At 49.8% G+C, this 15,637-nt stretch overlaps 1 protein-coding gene across 2 annotated transcripts in view; it reads left to right on the forward strand.

The window, feature by feature from the left end:
• Nucleotides 1–15,637, forward strand: part of RNF43 (ring finger protein 43) — a 59,902-nt gene that overhangs the window by 24,801 nt on the left and 19,464 nt on the right. The gene's annotated exons all lie outside the window — the stretch shown is intronic.

Here is a 15,637-nt window from a genome sequence, read left to right on the forward strand (position 1 = left end):
TTATGGTGAAGCCAGGAGGGCGAGAAACAAGCAGGAGCATTTCTCCAGCTATGGCGCGATGGGGAGAAGAGGGCAGCCATCGCGGTCTCCTCCCCACCTTGGCTTTCTAGCAGTACCCAGGGTAGCTTGAAGCTGTGCTGATTTATAGGGCATCCTTTGCCAGAGGACCGCGGGGCCTGCAGCAAGGGGGCCGGAATAAGCAGAGTGTTCCTTGCAAAAAGGGTTGGAATGGTGGAAAAGGCTGTAACTGGCCCGAGGGAAGGTCCCCCCAAGGGCTGTCTGCAGTGCCTCAGTGGGCTGGAGGGTACTGGGATGAGCAGAGCCCCAGCCCAGGGGGCTGCCACCAGAACTAACCAGAGAGCAGCTGTGGAGACTCTTGCCCAGTTTTGCTGAGGACCACATCACCACCTGAAATTCACAGGTTACCAGGGGGCTGCAGATGTTCAGCACATGTCCAGTTGCAGTGCTGGGGTCCAGAAACAGGGACTTTCAGCCCCTTCCCCCTGCCCCAGGTCCATTCGCTTTGCTTCGTCCTTGCTCAGAGGCTGGTACTGAACATTTTGAGCAGCAAATGGCTGGGATGCAGCTATTAGTTTATACATTTTATACATATATATATAGTGCTTGCTAGTAGCATTGCATGAGAGACTGCAAAACCTGATAGCGAAGCTGTGTGGTGGGAGTAGAGAGAGAAAGAAAACACATTTAGGGTCAACCAGCACCCCCGTGGGTTTTCTTGGATGTGGGACGCAAATGGTGCTGGAATGGGTCTGACCCTAACTAGACTGCTCGGGACGGCATTGCTGTGTCACAGGTGCTGGTGGGCTTGTGGTGTTACCATTACTCACCATGGAGAGATCTTCAGGGGAATTTCAAACCCATTCTTAAAGATTCCTGCATTGTTGGAGGTTTTTTTGTCTGTATTTGTTATTTTACTGAAATGTACAGTCCCACTTTGAAGGACTTTGGTTCTTGTGGGAAGAGGATGGGGCTGATCCAGAGCAGGGCTGGCTGCCCTCGTCTGCGAATCGCAGCAGCCGTTATGAAAAATTACAGGAACGATGCTTCTTCGTAGGGCTGAAAAACACGAAACCTGTAAAGCTTGTCTTCTCAAGCTCAGCACTGATTAACAAATTACTTTAGGTTTTGTGGCCAGTGGATGGAGGATTTCTTCCTACTGAGCAGCCCTGGGAGGATGCATAGGTAGGTTTTGAGCAGTGGGAGAGAAGGATTTAGTTTTGGGTGGATGATCGAGCTGGCAGAGGGCGCGTGGGGACGGGGAGGGAGCAGGGGAGGCTGCGCGGGGCAGGTGGGTTGGGAGATGCCGGGGAGGAGGTTTGCCTCTGTGGAAGGGGATTAACGGGGTGAGGAGGACTAGGTCTGTCCAGCGGCGCGAACAGGAGGAACGAAGCCATTTTACATGCACGGTGCAGAAACTGCAGGCCGCTAATGAACCTCGCACGTCGCGCTGGCAAGGAAAGGGCTGGCGTGTGTTATTGTCGGTGTTGCACACACAAAGCTCTCCTGGGCCGGCTGCTCCTGCAGCCTGTACAGACAGGCCTGCACTCCTCAAAGATGAGGGATCAGATTCTTGCCCTCAGGGGGTTTCCAGCCAGCTCGCAGTTCAGAGGAGTCCTTTCTTTCTCCTGCTGTTCACGCCCTGCAAAGAATTTTCTATCAACAAAAGAAATTGTTTTATAATCAACTTGATGTTCATCCCCAGTCCTGGGGTATGAAAGGGGTTTTGAAGGACCAGGGAAATGGAGCCTGGAAGCTGGGAAGCAGGGGACGTCAGCCAGGGGCACAGCCCTGCTGGGGTGGGGCAGATGAATTTTGGGGGCACTCCGGAGTCCGTGAAACTCTCGGGTGCAGCTCTAGGAGTGGGAATAATCAAACAAAATGCCAGAAAAGAAACAGTCCCTAGAAAGAAAGGGTTGGAGGATCCCTGGTACATGCTCTGGTAGGCTGAGAAGACTGTTATTCCTGCAGCTTCTGTGACTGGACTCTAAAGTCTCTGTTGGGTGCTCCATCACATGAAGATCCTTGAAATGTTGATCACAGCTCAGGCTGTACCTCAGAGTCAAGAGGCGCATGTCAAACTCAGAAGGATTTTCTTTGAACACTGTTGGTCATCATTCCAGGGAAAAACCAGTCTAGCTGAACCCTACTTGACGGCAGCCCTGTCATGAATCTTCTGTGCAGAGGTGCAGAAGTGGGATGTCACGAGAGCCTGGGGAGGTCCCATCAACATCAAGTTCAGGAGCTGTGGGACAGCCTAGGGAAAGGAGGAAGTTTTCTCCTTGAATAAAACACATACTCCGGGTTTTGCAGTGGACAGTTTGCAGAACTGCAGCACGTAGATGTGCGTGACCAACAGATTTTGGTTCGTTGCTGCGAGTGGAGGTACTGGAGAGTGTTCATGGCACGCCGCTGGCCTTGCAGCTGGGAAGGCCAGGCGTCATTCCTGTCCTCAGGAGTGTGAAACACGTGTGGTCAGCGTGCAGGCTCTACCAGCTCTGAAACACAGCTGCCACCAGCATCTCCTGGAGCAGCTGCCCGTCTGCCATCACTGTTACAAGTGGTTTATAGCAGGAGATAAGAGGACTTGCCATTTTTGTCACAGAGAGATGCCCTGCAGGCTCCTCTTAAGTGATGGAAATATTAAATGCTTCCAAATCCTATTTCCACTGTTTCTGTGCATATTACAGCTTCGTTTGTAGCCCAGGTCTCATAGTCCTACATGAAGCCAGTAACTGTTGTTCATTTCTTTGCCCTTTCGGGCTGCGATTACATGTATGTTTTCAGCCTCTGAAAGCAAAACTTTCTCAGAGCTCAGCAAAGGCTGGGGCTCAGACAGTCCACTGCGGATTCAGGATGAAGACGGGGCAAGGTGGTGAGCAAGTTGCTGAGGAACGTCATCACAAGGAAGGGAGTCCAGGTGGAGGCACAGCCTCCGCTCTCAGGGCACATGGAGTGAGCAACCTCACGCTGGGCAGAAAAACTGTTTTGAGTTATCTGACCATACTTCGGGCTTTTGTAAAGCAGCTGATGCTTCCCTCTGCAGTACAAATGTCCCTGCCTGGGTCTGTGGTGGTGGAGTCAATATTTTTTAGAGAAAGATGGAAGTGTGGGCTCAGGAGCTGGACTCGGTTACCTGACTGGTTTTCTTGGCTTCCATGAATGTGTCCAGAAGCTGGCGAGTTTGGAAAGGAATTTTTTTGTGCTTACGAAAGGCAGTTTTTAAATGTCAAAGTTGAAAGTACTTTTCCTTAGCAAAAAATCACCACCAAGCCATCCAGAGCTGGCCGGGCACGCCACCGACTGTGTAGTTGGGCTGACTCCGTGGTATTTTGTAGGAAATTTTTAGGTCTTCAGAGACAGCCCCATCCTGATGTTGTACCTCCTATCCAGGAGCACATACTCAACAACACACAACAGCCTTTGAGCTGTTTGTATCAGAAATGTTTGCTTACTTAATTTTAAAATGACCACATCCACATAATTGGAGGGATTGCCACATCATGATGCTCTGAAAGTGTCCTTTGGCACTGATTTACAACAGCTAAATAGCAGTGGGGTCAGTGGCCAGCTGGCCACCAAAGCAGGAAACTGAATGACAACAAGAATAAATAGCGTTTCATGGAGCTGGAGTGTCTGACAGTGCTAGAAGCTGTGAGGATGGATCAGCCTCCAGAATATTAACTATGAAGAGGGCTCTTGGTGGTTGCTCAGCTATCTGCCAGCAGTGATGGCCATGGGAGCAAACAGCATATGGATTCATACCCCCTCCCCGCACAGACGTGTCCCTGCAGCAGCAGAAGCATTGCATTGCCCACTAAGATGATGATTTTTGCTGGGGATGGAAGGAATGATTGATACAGTTGTACAGAAGTGGTGTCTCTGCAGGTTTCCAAAAGAATGAGAACCAGCCATTCTTGGACAGATCTCTAGGAGAAGAAGCGGTGTTTGGGAATTCCCCAACCCCTGGTAGCAGAAGTGATTGATGCGAGCTGTGAGATTATAGGATTGGTAAATGAGAAGTACTGTTTGGACTGTCAGCATGCCCACGCTGTGAGGGTGCTTGTGATTAACAACACTGTCATTTTGTGTGTGCCGGAAGAATGGCAGGCACTTTGCAGACATAAGGATTTGATCACAGAAATGGGAAGAAAGCTCAGGCCAAGAAGAGCAGGGCTGTGGCACTCCTCATGTCGATTAGATCCAGCAGGGAAGGTCACTTCCAGACTCTTTTTTGGTATTAGAGGACTATTTGAATGCTTCTGCAGGAAAAGTGCCACCCCCACAACCCCACAGCAGTTTGTCCAAGCTGACCTCAGTGGTTTCCTGCCAAAAATACCTGTGAACAATAATGACTTGTTAATGATTTATCCCTGTGTTCTCAAGTGCTGCACTGATTCCTAATACAACAGCAACCATCGAAGCAGTGCTCTGCAGGCTTGAAGGTTTTGGCTACAATGGCTTTATGTCCTTACACAGTATCAGTGATGCAGATTGCATGGGGAAACCAAGGGCTTGGTGTATTGGGCGGCGTAAATGCACGTTGTTCAGTGTAACATTAGGGAGTATTGGTGGGAGAATCAACTGAATTGTACCGGGGGAGAAATCAACTGAACTGTAATGAGAGACTGTCCCTTCCAGAGTTTGCAGACAGTCGTGAACAGACACTTCAGCAGTTTCCACATGGTAACGTCAGTGCCAGTGAGGCGCAGCTGTATGGAGAGTTTGCTTTCTGCAGAGAAAGCTGCAAATTCACGTTGCGTGGACCAGGCATGGCCCTGGCTGTGAGAGCCAGGAGAACAAGCTCTCTCCTTCCCTGGGAGACGGGCACCTGCCATTTTCACAGGCCATCAGGGCAGAAGTATGGAGTTTTATGGCATGGAGCAATGAGATACAACATTAAAAAACTTCCCTGTGCTTCCAGCATGGCTGTGTAATAAAGCCTTGATCAGACATTCTGCCTCAGTGAGGGGGAGCACCGCAAGATGAAAAGCAGAAGATACAAAGGGAAAATCTTGTGATTGCAGAGGAGGAGGAACCAGAGTCTGCATGAGGCAGTTTGAGGTGTAGAGGGCTGATTTTACACGACATGGTGTAGTTTTATCGCTGACCAGCTGGTCTCTCTCTGGCAGAAGCCAGTGTCATTGCTAAGAAAAAAGCAGGAAAAAAGGAGAATTGGCAGGTGTCAGGCCAGCAGCTCCATCCATCTGCAATGATCAGAGATGAGAGAGACTTCCCTCCTGTAAGCAGGAGGCTCTTCTTTCTGAACTTCTTTTAGTCCTAACTACCGTGACTCCAGATGTCCTCGTTATCCTGGCATTCATCCTCTTTTTGGATGTCTGTCCCCACTCAAGGAGGATTGATGAGATTTGGATCCTCCAGTGGAGGTGATGTCGCAACTAACCTACTTTTACTGCCTCAAATAAATGGTCTCTGAATGGCTCCCTTCTTGTTTTGCAGAGTGAAAAAAGCTGTTCAAGCTCAGTTGGTCTGTACCATTCTAAAGTAAAGTTTGGTCGAATTATTGGGTGGTCTGGAGTAAAGGCAGTGGGTACGTAATCTTCTACTGGATCACATTCTGTTGAGCAGGGAAGTTATTTCACTTTCTGCCCCGTTTGTCCTTGATCCTGTGTATTTGCAGCTCCGTGCTGCTCTGAACGCTGCAGCAGAGGTGGCTGAAAACGGAAATTTCTTCACCTTTTTGGCCTCAGCTTCTTGAGTACTGGGCCAAGAGCTGTGTCATCCTCATCCGTAAGAACCTCCGCGTGGAGACATGCCCTTTGGTGATGAATGCTGGAGTCTTCAGAGGCTCCCAACAGGCTGAAACTAAGGGGAAGAGTTTCATGCTTACCTGCTTCAGGCTCCTTTCAGTGTGCCAGCCCAGTTCTTTGAACATCGGTGGTATCTTCAGTTGCTGGACTCCCCAGGATGCAAGCTTGGTTACATGCAGCAAGGATGACAATAGTCAAAGGTGCATCCCAGAACTAACAGAGATTGATTGCTCTTGGAAGTCTCCTGTGAGAATATCTTCATTCAAAAAAAAGTAGTTCTTGACTTAGCTGAAATCCTTTGTGGCGTTCGTTTGCAGAGGATGTTAAGATGAAAGTATAAATGGGCAAAAAGGGAGTGAGGTGTATTTGTGAAATCTTTCAGGCTGTTAACCACCCTGCTCTGGCTATATCTCCCAGATCAGTTACTCCCCAGATTCTGCAGGATGCTGGAGAGGTATAAAAAGTGGAAGATCATCCTTTGAGTGATGTCTCCTGGTTTGTGAGAGATGCGTCACAGGGTTACGTCAATTTTGGGTCTGACCCCTTGTGCCTGTGCTGAAATTCTCCTTTCTGCTCAGCATCTGAAGACATCGGTGAAATAATTTTTCAAACAATTCCAACTTTGCTGTTTAAACTGGTGCAACCTTGTGTGACCATGTGTTGTGTGGCCTTAAAAAGAGCCTGTGCGTGTATGTTGGAAGGGGAAGGCTGTAAATGAGCCAGGACTATGACCCAGACACCCCATCTTTCGTGCCTCCTGTAGCAACTGATGAGCTCAGCATCCCCAGGAGCCCGGAGCTGCATTCTCCACATTCCTGCAGCTCCTTAGATGTCAGTGATGTCATCGATAGCAGCCAGGGAATTGCGGATCCCAGAGGGCCTGAACTCATGTCTTAGCAAGTAAGCGTAGGAGGAACCAATTTTTGTAGTGTACTGTACTGTACTAGCAAGTTTTATTGAATCAAATCACAGCAAATATATTTGCATCTACATTTCTGTCTCCTGGCAAAACTACAGCATCCAACAAGAGAGATACTTGTGTCCTTCACCAGCCACTCTCTCATCCCTATATAAAAAAACTACATCTGAGAGGTAAAACAAAGGGAAGTCAGTATGGCATGTGATTAAAAAGCAAGTCATTTATTCCTTTAGCTGTTCAATCTTTGCCCTTATGCCTGGGACCTGCTGACATACATCATATTTCAGGCACACAACTGGCACCATGTGAAGGCATCAGCCCTTCACTGGAAAGCATCCCTTGGAAACTCCATCTCTTGGCAGCCTGAGAGAGACACTTTTGCATTTTTTGTACAGGACAAAAATGGCTCATTTTGGGAACACAGGAGCAAAATTTTAGCATAAATTTTCATACTTTTATTATCTGGTCTTTCCTACAAAGAGCTTTTGGCTGATGGCAAACCAGCACTGCTGCAGCCTCCGGGTGGGCATGGGATGCAGCAGTTCACGCTGCTGTAGCTGGGAGTTTTAAACCCTGGGCTGGACTGAAGCAGAGGTTTTTTTAACAATGGTCTGTGGTTACCTTGAAGTCATGGTAGCTCAGTCTGCAGATGGTCTAGTGAACAACGTTTTACAGGCTAAAGTTCATTGGTAAGGGGGGCTGATGGTCCATGAGGCATGTTTCTATCTGAAATGGTAATTTTAATTTTTTTTCTTTCTAGCTGCATTTAGGAAATTGCCTCTGACAGAAACTTCCAGGAGCAATGCATGGTGCAGAGATTAGCCTCTGCTCTTGGTGAACCTCCCCGGGTTTCTGGGGGTGCAGGACCCTCGGTAGGACAGAGCCGTCCTTCGCAGCTGCGGCATTTCCTGCCTCGGAAGCAGTTTGCGCTGTAGCCTCAGTACTGCTTGAATGTGGCTCTGTGTTACTCAGCTGTAATTAGAGCAGCTTGCCAGTTCTTGATTTCATCCCTTCATTTCAACAGGATTTCCAGAGTTGGTGCAGTTTGCTCCAGAGAGCTGGGGCTTGTTTTCTAACCCAAATCTAGCCAGACCTTATACCTACACCTGCATTTTTCCAGCTACAAATAACAATGGAAGTGATTTTATCTAATCTCCCACCACCTGGTTTGTTCTTGTCCACAATCTTAGGCATGAGGGTGTTGAAAACGCTTTTGGCAGAAGTAGCTTTAAGATGTGTAACCACCAGCATTAACACAACCACCCAGGCTACGTGTAAAGAACGAGGTAAGGATGGCAGCGACCTCGTGCAGGGAGGGAAACCTGCACAGCCAGAGCTTGTGGCTGTGTGGTGTCCTCCAGTAAAGTCTGGCAGCCAGCACAGGCAAAGCCCTAGGTGATGTCCTGCAGGGAAGAGCCCACCCCGCGTGGACCCCCGGGGCACGAGGGGCTTTAGGAACCTCTTGGGTGTTCCTGTGTCTCTACGTGACTCGGCGGCTGGTCCCCAGGACACCTTGCCAGAGCAGATCTGTGACTTTCTAGCTTGAGTTTCATGATTGAGCGCCGAAGGCCCCTCCTCTACGCCGGCATTTCGGCGCTGTGCTTTGGAAGGACTCCAGGCCAGCAGTGAAGGGCTCTTTGATAATATCTGACGGGCGGGTAAGAATTTTGGGCAGCAGCCAAGGTACACATTGCCTGTAATCGTTAACTCAGTCTGTAAACAGTTCAAACGGCACTGAAGAGGCCGTCAGTTATTACATTAGAAAAAAGCCTTTCATCTCCCCGCTCAGAAGCCAGCCGTACAGTACCGGCCCCTGCTGAGCCGACTGTAGCTGCAGGTCTGCAGGCAGGGCAGGCAGTGCTTGGTCATACAGTGCGCGCCGCGCTGAATGGCTGACCTTCAACCCTTCGGCGCTGAAGCAATAACTAAATCATTAGTTTCCTTTTGTTCTGCACCTGGCTGAGGCAGTGGAGCCCAGGGATATTCAAGGGGGAGGGGATCAGGCGATGTTCCTCCCGGGGTGCACCGCCAGCCAGGAAGGCTCAGCAGGGGTGACTCCTCCGCCCCATGCCCATCTCCTGCCTTCAGCTTTTCCCTGGTGAGCACAGGTTGACGTGCAATCATGACAAATGCCCACGTTTCGCTCGTGACCATGTAAGGCTTCCCTGGAACATTGCTGGTTTCTCCAGAAGCGGCTACAATGGTGGTTCAGGTCCACGTCAGGACCTTGCAATCTCCAAGCAATGGTGGAGGCAACATTGCTGCTGAGCTTCATCTTCAGAAGAGTTCTAGAGGATTTCCCAGTCCACGTCAACCTCAGGAGAGCCCTATGGTCTCCTTCCAGGAGCGGTTCCGCCCTCCTGGAGATGTGTGATGCTTCAGAAGAAATTATAGCATAGTCTGCCCCAAGGAGAATTTCCTTGTCAGTCTTTGCTCTCTTCTAGACCTGCTATCTCCTTTCCTGAAGAACAAGAATGCTCTTTCTGGCATCCACTTTCAAGGCTTTAACTTTGAAATCCACTGTAGAAACTTGCTGGTCGAGGAAACGATACTCCAGTCTCGGCGGTAAAGTGATCTGGTTTGGGTGAGTCTTTGTATCTGGCCCATCACTGCAGAGTTGCTTTTAGGGTCAGAGCTGCCTCCTATAAAGGTGCTTGACATATCAGTTGTGGAAGACCTCATATGCCTGTGCCACCATTAAGCAGGTCCCAAGTGACAACACAGCTTTGCGCTTTGAGCGGTAGGAAGGATGCCACCGGGCTGCCGGGCTGTCTGCACAGCTTGGGCTTTGCCAGTGCTTTGAGCTGTTGCTGTGGGTCAAGGCTTGCATGAGTTTTGTGGAATAGTTTTAACCTCCAAACCACTGTCGGCACAGCGTAGGAGGTCATTGTGTAAGAGGGCCTTGAAGTACAGACACCACCAGAGATTGGTGGTGTCCCCCAGAGTGGGGACAAGCTGAGCCCTCTAAGGTGCATGAGGTGAGCACGTCACCATGGGTTGGATGCTGATCATTGGGTTTTGAATCCAGACTGCTTGCAGTGTGCTTGGAGACAGCAGGAGTGTGAGCTGTTCTCCCGTGACTTGGGCCAGCTTGCCTTTACTTTCATTTAGTGGTGTGAGTCAGGGCTGACCAGAGAACCTCCCTTTGCCTTTGATATTCCAAAATGGATGTATGGAACAGAGAGAGAGGCTTGAACCAGACATTGTGATGAAACTTTGACCAAAATTTCCTTGATGACCCATGCTATCATCGTGGTGGCTGTGTTAGAAGTAATGCTTCCCCTGTGTTAGACCTCTCTGTCCATAGCAGAGCAAACTTCAGCAGAGCTGTCAGTAGGGCAGTGAGGTGTGTAGTGAGAGTCTTCTCCAACACCATGGCCGTGCTTGTGCAATTAGACGGAAAAGATCCAGACTTAGTGACTCACCTAAACCATCTAATCCTGCACATGTGATAATCAAATAAACGTCCCTCTTGGGGTTCAGCACTTCTTTTTGTTGCTCACCAGCTTTGTAATGAGAAGGAGAAGGAGATGCAGTTATTGATTAGGGACTGATTTGTTGTATCGAACCCTCAGGCACTGCTGACCCTTCAGATGGGCCAAAGGTAGTGACGCTCATGAGCACCTGTAAGGAGTAGGAGTATTGCATTGGCGGCTTGTAGATCTTTTGTCTCCTCTCCCACCCCTTGCCACATCTTCAGGGGACTCGGATGGTTGTCTGAGCCATTCACGCATTGAGGTAGGACCTGAGACTCTCTAAGAATAATGTGTTTGTTATCAGTGAACGTGTTTGTCTGTGACTCACATGTGAGTAAGATGTGTTTGCTGTTATAACAGCTCTTGAAACATTATGCAGGTAAATTAAAAGGCCCCATATCCTGATGGCTAAGTTTCATGCCCAGGAGTCATAGAGGCTGCAGTTTTTCCTTGGGCCCCTTGAAGTACTCTGCCGTTCTCTTCCTTTTCCAACCAGCCATTTCCATCTTCTTCACGGTTAACATCCACTTCGTCTCCCTGCCTCATCCCTCCTCATTCTCCTATGTCCTTCCAGCAGCATCCCCAGCATTTTTCAGCTCTGCTGGAGCTGCATGTCAGCCTCCTGGCAACATCTCCTGTACCACTGGTAGTGTCCCCTCATTCCTGCTGCTGTGTCTGTGAGTAGAGTGACAGCTACATAGTGGAGCGATCTTGGTGTAAGAGGGGCTTTTGCTGAGCTGATAGAGCTGAAGGGTTAAAATAAACTGGGAAGAGTCTCACTTATACAGGAATAAAGACATTCACGCAGCGTGAGCGCTGGGGGATACCAGGGGAGGAGGATCTGATGACCGGGGTGTCCCAGCAGGGCAGTGTAGCTGGCAGGAGCATTCCTCAGGCTTGCCCTGTGCCACGGGAGTACAGCACTGCCCTGCATCCCAGACTGAGCCTGCTAAGGGCCATCAGTGCTTCGGTGACACGGCAGGTCACTGAGAAGACCGGGGAAGTGCACGTGCCCTGTTCCATCCCAGCCATTCAGAGGTACCCGGAGGCTTCCCTGGTGCCACCAGTTGTGACAATGCCTGTGCTCTGACACTTCTGGGAGATGCACTGTGCAGGGGTACATCTGGCTTTCAGAGCTGCTCCTTCCTGCAGCAATCCTCACGCAGATTCCCCGTCTCCATCTCCTGATAGACCCCAGCAGAGGATCTTGCCCAATAATTCTCACAGCAAGGTCAGTGTTAGCAGCAAAGACAAGGAGGAGGGTAGTAGAGCACTTCCACCTGCGCTTTTGAAGCCTATGAAGGAATATAAACCTATGAAGGAATACAATTTATTTAGCTCCGAGCCTCATTGGCAGGCTTCCAGCAGGGAAGAGGGTGTATTGAGCCAGACATTGATATCCACAAATATAGAAATGCCTGTATTCTGCCCATGCTCTGTGACAGTGATGTGGCACAACTGGGTGAAGTAAGCAGGTCAGTGGGGAGTGAGCATCTCCGAATGACAAGCACACGTGGCACGGCAATTCCCAGCATGCTGCATGCCCTCAAACCCTCAAAAGGCCGATGTTCATCATGCCTCAGGCTCCTTGCTGATCTCCTCACTGCTGCCAAACTCCTTTTGGATTTCTCATGTAGCTCACCTGCAAAGGAGCTGTTTCCAACTAGGTGTTTCCATCCACTGCAGATCGCGGCACCAACAGCGCATGCAAAATGCTCCTGGCCTGAGCCGCAGCAGTGGGAGGGCTTGTTGTCCTGAACAACATCATTGCATGCTTCTCCTGGCCCTGCACGCTTGCATATTCCCCCAAAGTCCTGCGTGGGGTTCAAGCTGCTGGCATGCCTTCAGGAGGCGGGCAGGAGAATGGGCCCGTCAGAAATCACAAAGGTGTCCCCCTTAGGTAAGGCGGCAGCTGGCTCTGCTAATGCTCTGCAGGAGCCCACAGGTGGAAGAAGCTCTCCGGCTCTCTGGCACTGACCACCAGTCTCAGCTTTACTCTAATATTTGGTTTCTAGCCCAAATACTTGTGGCAAAACTCTTCAAGCGGGGAGGCGAGTGTGCAGTCTGTGGTGCTGCCTGGTGAGTGCCCAGGTGGGAGCACCAGATGTGGGGCAGGACCCCCATGTCTGCAGTTCCCCTGTGCAGCCCCAAAACGTGCAGGGGACAGGCAAATACCAAGGTGATGCTCCGCTGTAGCTCCCCGGCTGCCAGCAGGCTGTGCTCAGAGATGGCCTGAGAAGAGGCTGGTGTCTGCATCTTTGCATTTAACAGCTCCTCGTGGTCTTTTTTTACATGTATTCTCCATCTTCTTAATTATTTTATGCAGCTGTAACATATCCCATCTGTACTAAGCTGAAGACTTCTTGTTCGCTTAGTCTCTTCTTGTACAGAAGTAGTGCCCTCTGCTTAAGTTGGAGTAAGCAGGACTTCTTGTAATATTCTAGATGTTGACACATCGCAGCTTTATCTGCTAGATTTTCTTTTCTTAAATTTATTTTTTACAGTAATGCCTAAGTCTATTTGCCTTTTGACTGCTTTGGGTGACTGAACAAGTTTCCATAAAACTCCCAGCAATGACTCCAAGATCTTTCCTGTTCTTAACAGCTAACCTAGAGCTCACCCCTGTGTTAAATAGCCAGATAGATTTTTTTCATATTTGCATTTTTTAACATCTTTTACCAGTCTGTCACTCAATATCACAAGATCCCTTTGCATCCAGTTTTAATATTTACCATCGTGGATATTTATTGCTGAAAAACTCATCCATTTCACCATTTCTCTCATTTCCAAGTCCTTTGTCAGTATTTGGACAAGAGAGTTTACTTCTGTGACTGTCCTGGTAAGTTCACTCCACTGTAAAGGCTGAGCTGCTTCTTTCTCCTCTTAGTTCTGGAGAGGACCCTGGGTAGTACTGTGTGATAGTCTGTCATCTTCCATAGCCTTTCCCTCGTAGGAGGACAGGAGAGGCGATACCCATGTACGGCATTAACCGAACTACCTTTATTCCCGCACTTGCTGACTGCTTCGAGGAACCCCATGGGTCTGTGAAGCATCACTCTCCTTTTCCAAAGTGCTGTTGGTTCTTCTCTTCATTATGCTGGTTTTCTACCTTTTTTTTTTGGCAGGGTTATCGATGTGCCATTCCCTTTATCGCTCTCAACTTCTTCAAATTCAGCTTGGTATTTGCTACCTGCAGTGTTTCTGGTTTTGTGGTCAATTTAGTGATGAGTTATATGTTGCTGTTAACAGTTTACCAGTTCAGTCCATGATTTTTCTAGAGCCCTTTGGTGAACGCTCTCTTGCCCTGTTTCTCTTCCTCTTCCTTCCATGCCAGCCTTACTGGTTGGTTATAAAATTTTTACTGCCACTTCAGATTGAATCAATCCTTTTGACTCATCCCCCATGAAGGAAGGGTGTGAAGTACTCTGAGTCCCTTACAGAGAAAAACTGAGGCTGCCAGGGACTTTGCTTCTCCAACTTCTTTTTCAGCCCTTGTCCCTAAAGACTCTTTTGTGAACAGAAAGGGGAACAGAAATGTTTAAATGGTTCTTGGGGAAAGAAAAAAAAAGCAAATAATCTGTTTTCCATGGACATAGTTGATTGAGTGAGAATTAATAGGCTTAGACTGCAGCAAAACTGATTCAGATGAGACATTAGAAAATACTTTCCGGTGTCCAGGAGAAGGCAGCCCTGGAGTGGGTGAGGAGTCTCCCTTTTTGGAGGTCTCAAAAACAGGTTGAGCGAGTGTCTCTGAGGAATGTTTTAGGTCTGGCTGATCCTGCCTTCGGGCAGCAAAGTGGGCTAGACAACCTCTCAGGGTTTCTCTACTGTTTTATAAATGAAGCCCCCAAGTGAGAATCGGGCTCCTCTCTATGCCTGGCCTCAGGACCTTTGCACGGCCCCTGCCTCTCTGCAGCGAAGCTCCTGGCTGTGAGTGGTGCTGGCACTGTGGGAGGGGCAGGTTGGTGTGAAGGTGGTGGGTCTAGTGGGAAAAGCGGCAAGGAGAAGTCAGAAAAGAGAAATTCAGTGTTTTAGGAGAGGTGGTGTGGATGGAAAAAGGTAGAAAAGAAGGAGATGCCATACGGTAAGGAAACAACAGCAACAAAAAATCGTAGCAAGTACATAGTGATGTGGAGGAGCTCTGCATCCTGTTGAAGGGGTGATGGGATGTGGTGACAGGGAGAGAGGGAGTGACAAAGCCAGGGGGTTCACAGGTTGACAGTGTTTTACAAGCAGTGCCTGGGCCAGAGTATGGGCAGGGCTGGCAGGGCTGAATTGCCCAAGACCAGGCCCAAACCCTGTCAGGGACCTAGCTAACCCCAACCCCGCCTCTGGGATCCCAGCAGCACAGAGCCAGGCGAGGATTGTCCTGGGAGGAGGGTCTGGCAGAGCATCAGTGTGACTTCAGACAGGGATGCCCCAGCTGGAGCAGCCCTGCAGGATCCAGCATAACACCCGTCGATGTCCCTCTGCTGACTGGGAGCCCCCGGGAGCAGGGAATGCTCTTTCAGGACCATGGTGGGATTTAGGCAACGTGTGTTGAGACCTGTTGAATTTTGGATATGAACATGCCTCCCTTCTCCAGTGACTGGATTTTGCCTGTCCTTTGTCTACTAGATCAGAGAGGCTTTCTGCAAGAAGAAATGGCTTCTTGGTTGTGGCAGTCGGTGCTACAGAGGCACTCAGCCCGGCAGCGTGGGGGGTGCCCTGCCTGCAGACACCCTTTGCTCCTGCTGTCAGTAAGTCTGTCTGCAGCCACATGTGCACGGGTCTGGTTTCAGAGGGAGTGAGGGATCCTTACACTGCAGCTGGGGCCACCTCTCGGGGCATGAGTGGTCTGCATTGAGGAATCTCATCATATTTGGTTTCCACATCATCCTTAGATTACTTAGATTACTCTTGTCCTGTGAGCATGGTGTGCAGCCGGGATCACTCACTCGTAATGCAAGGGTCAGGGGCAGTGCAAGTGCCAAGAAATGTGGCTGTAGGATGTAGACAGTAAGAGCCAGGTCTTGCTGCTTTGCAGCTGCTTGAGGAATTACCTGTATAGCACCAAACAGGAGGAGAAGGTGGTGGGAAGAGAGGGAAGAGGTGGTCTGGAGCAGAGATGAGTGGAGCACATCGCTTGGGTGGATGATGCATGTGTCCCTTGCACGAAGAAGAATCCTCCTGAACTGCCCCCAGTCATCTTGTACAGAGGCTGAGGAGGGGACCTGGACCCTCAGCCTCCAGAGGTGATGAGTCTGTGATGAGGGACTCGTCACCGAGTAACGAGGGGGCCACTAGCTGCCTCAGCTCCGCGGGCAGCCGCCCAGGTGGGGAAGGGTCTTGGCTGGCAGGGGTGGGTTGCTGTTGCCCTCCCGGCACTGCCTTGGCTGCCTGCCGTACCCTTTGTGGGTGCAGTTGTGCCCGGCAGGAATGCCCCAGGCAAAGGACCCTCGCGTGGCCGTGGA

This window comes from Phalacrocorax carbo, chromosome 17 (assembly GCF_963921805.1).
Source record: "Phalacrocorax carbo chromosome 17, bPhaCar2.1, whole genome shotgun sequence".
In the NCBI taxonomy this organism is placed as follows: Eukaryota; Metazoa; Chordata; class Aves; order Suliformes; family Phalacrocoracidae; genus Phalacrocorax; species Phalacrocorax carbo.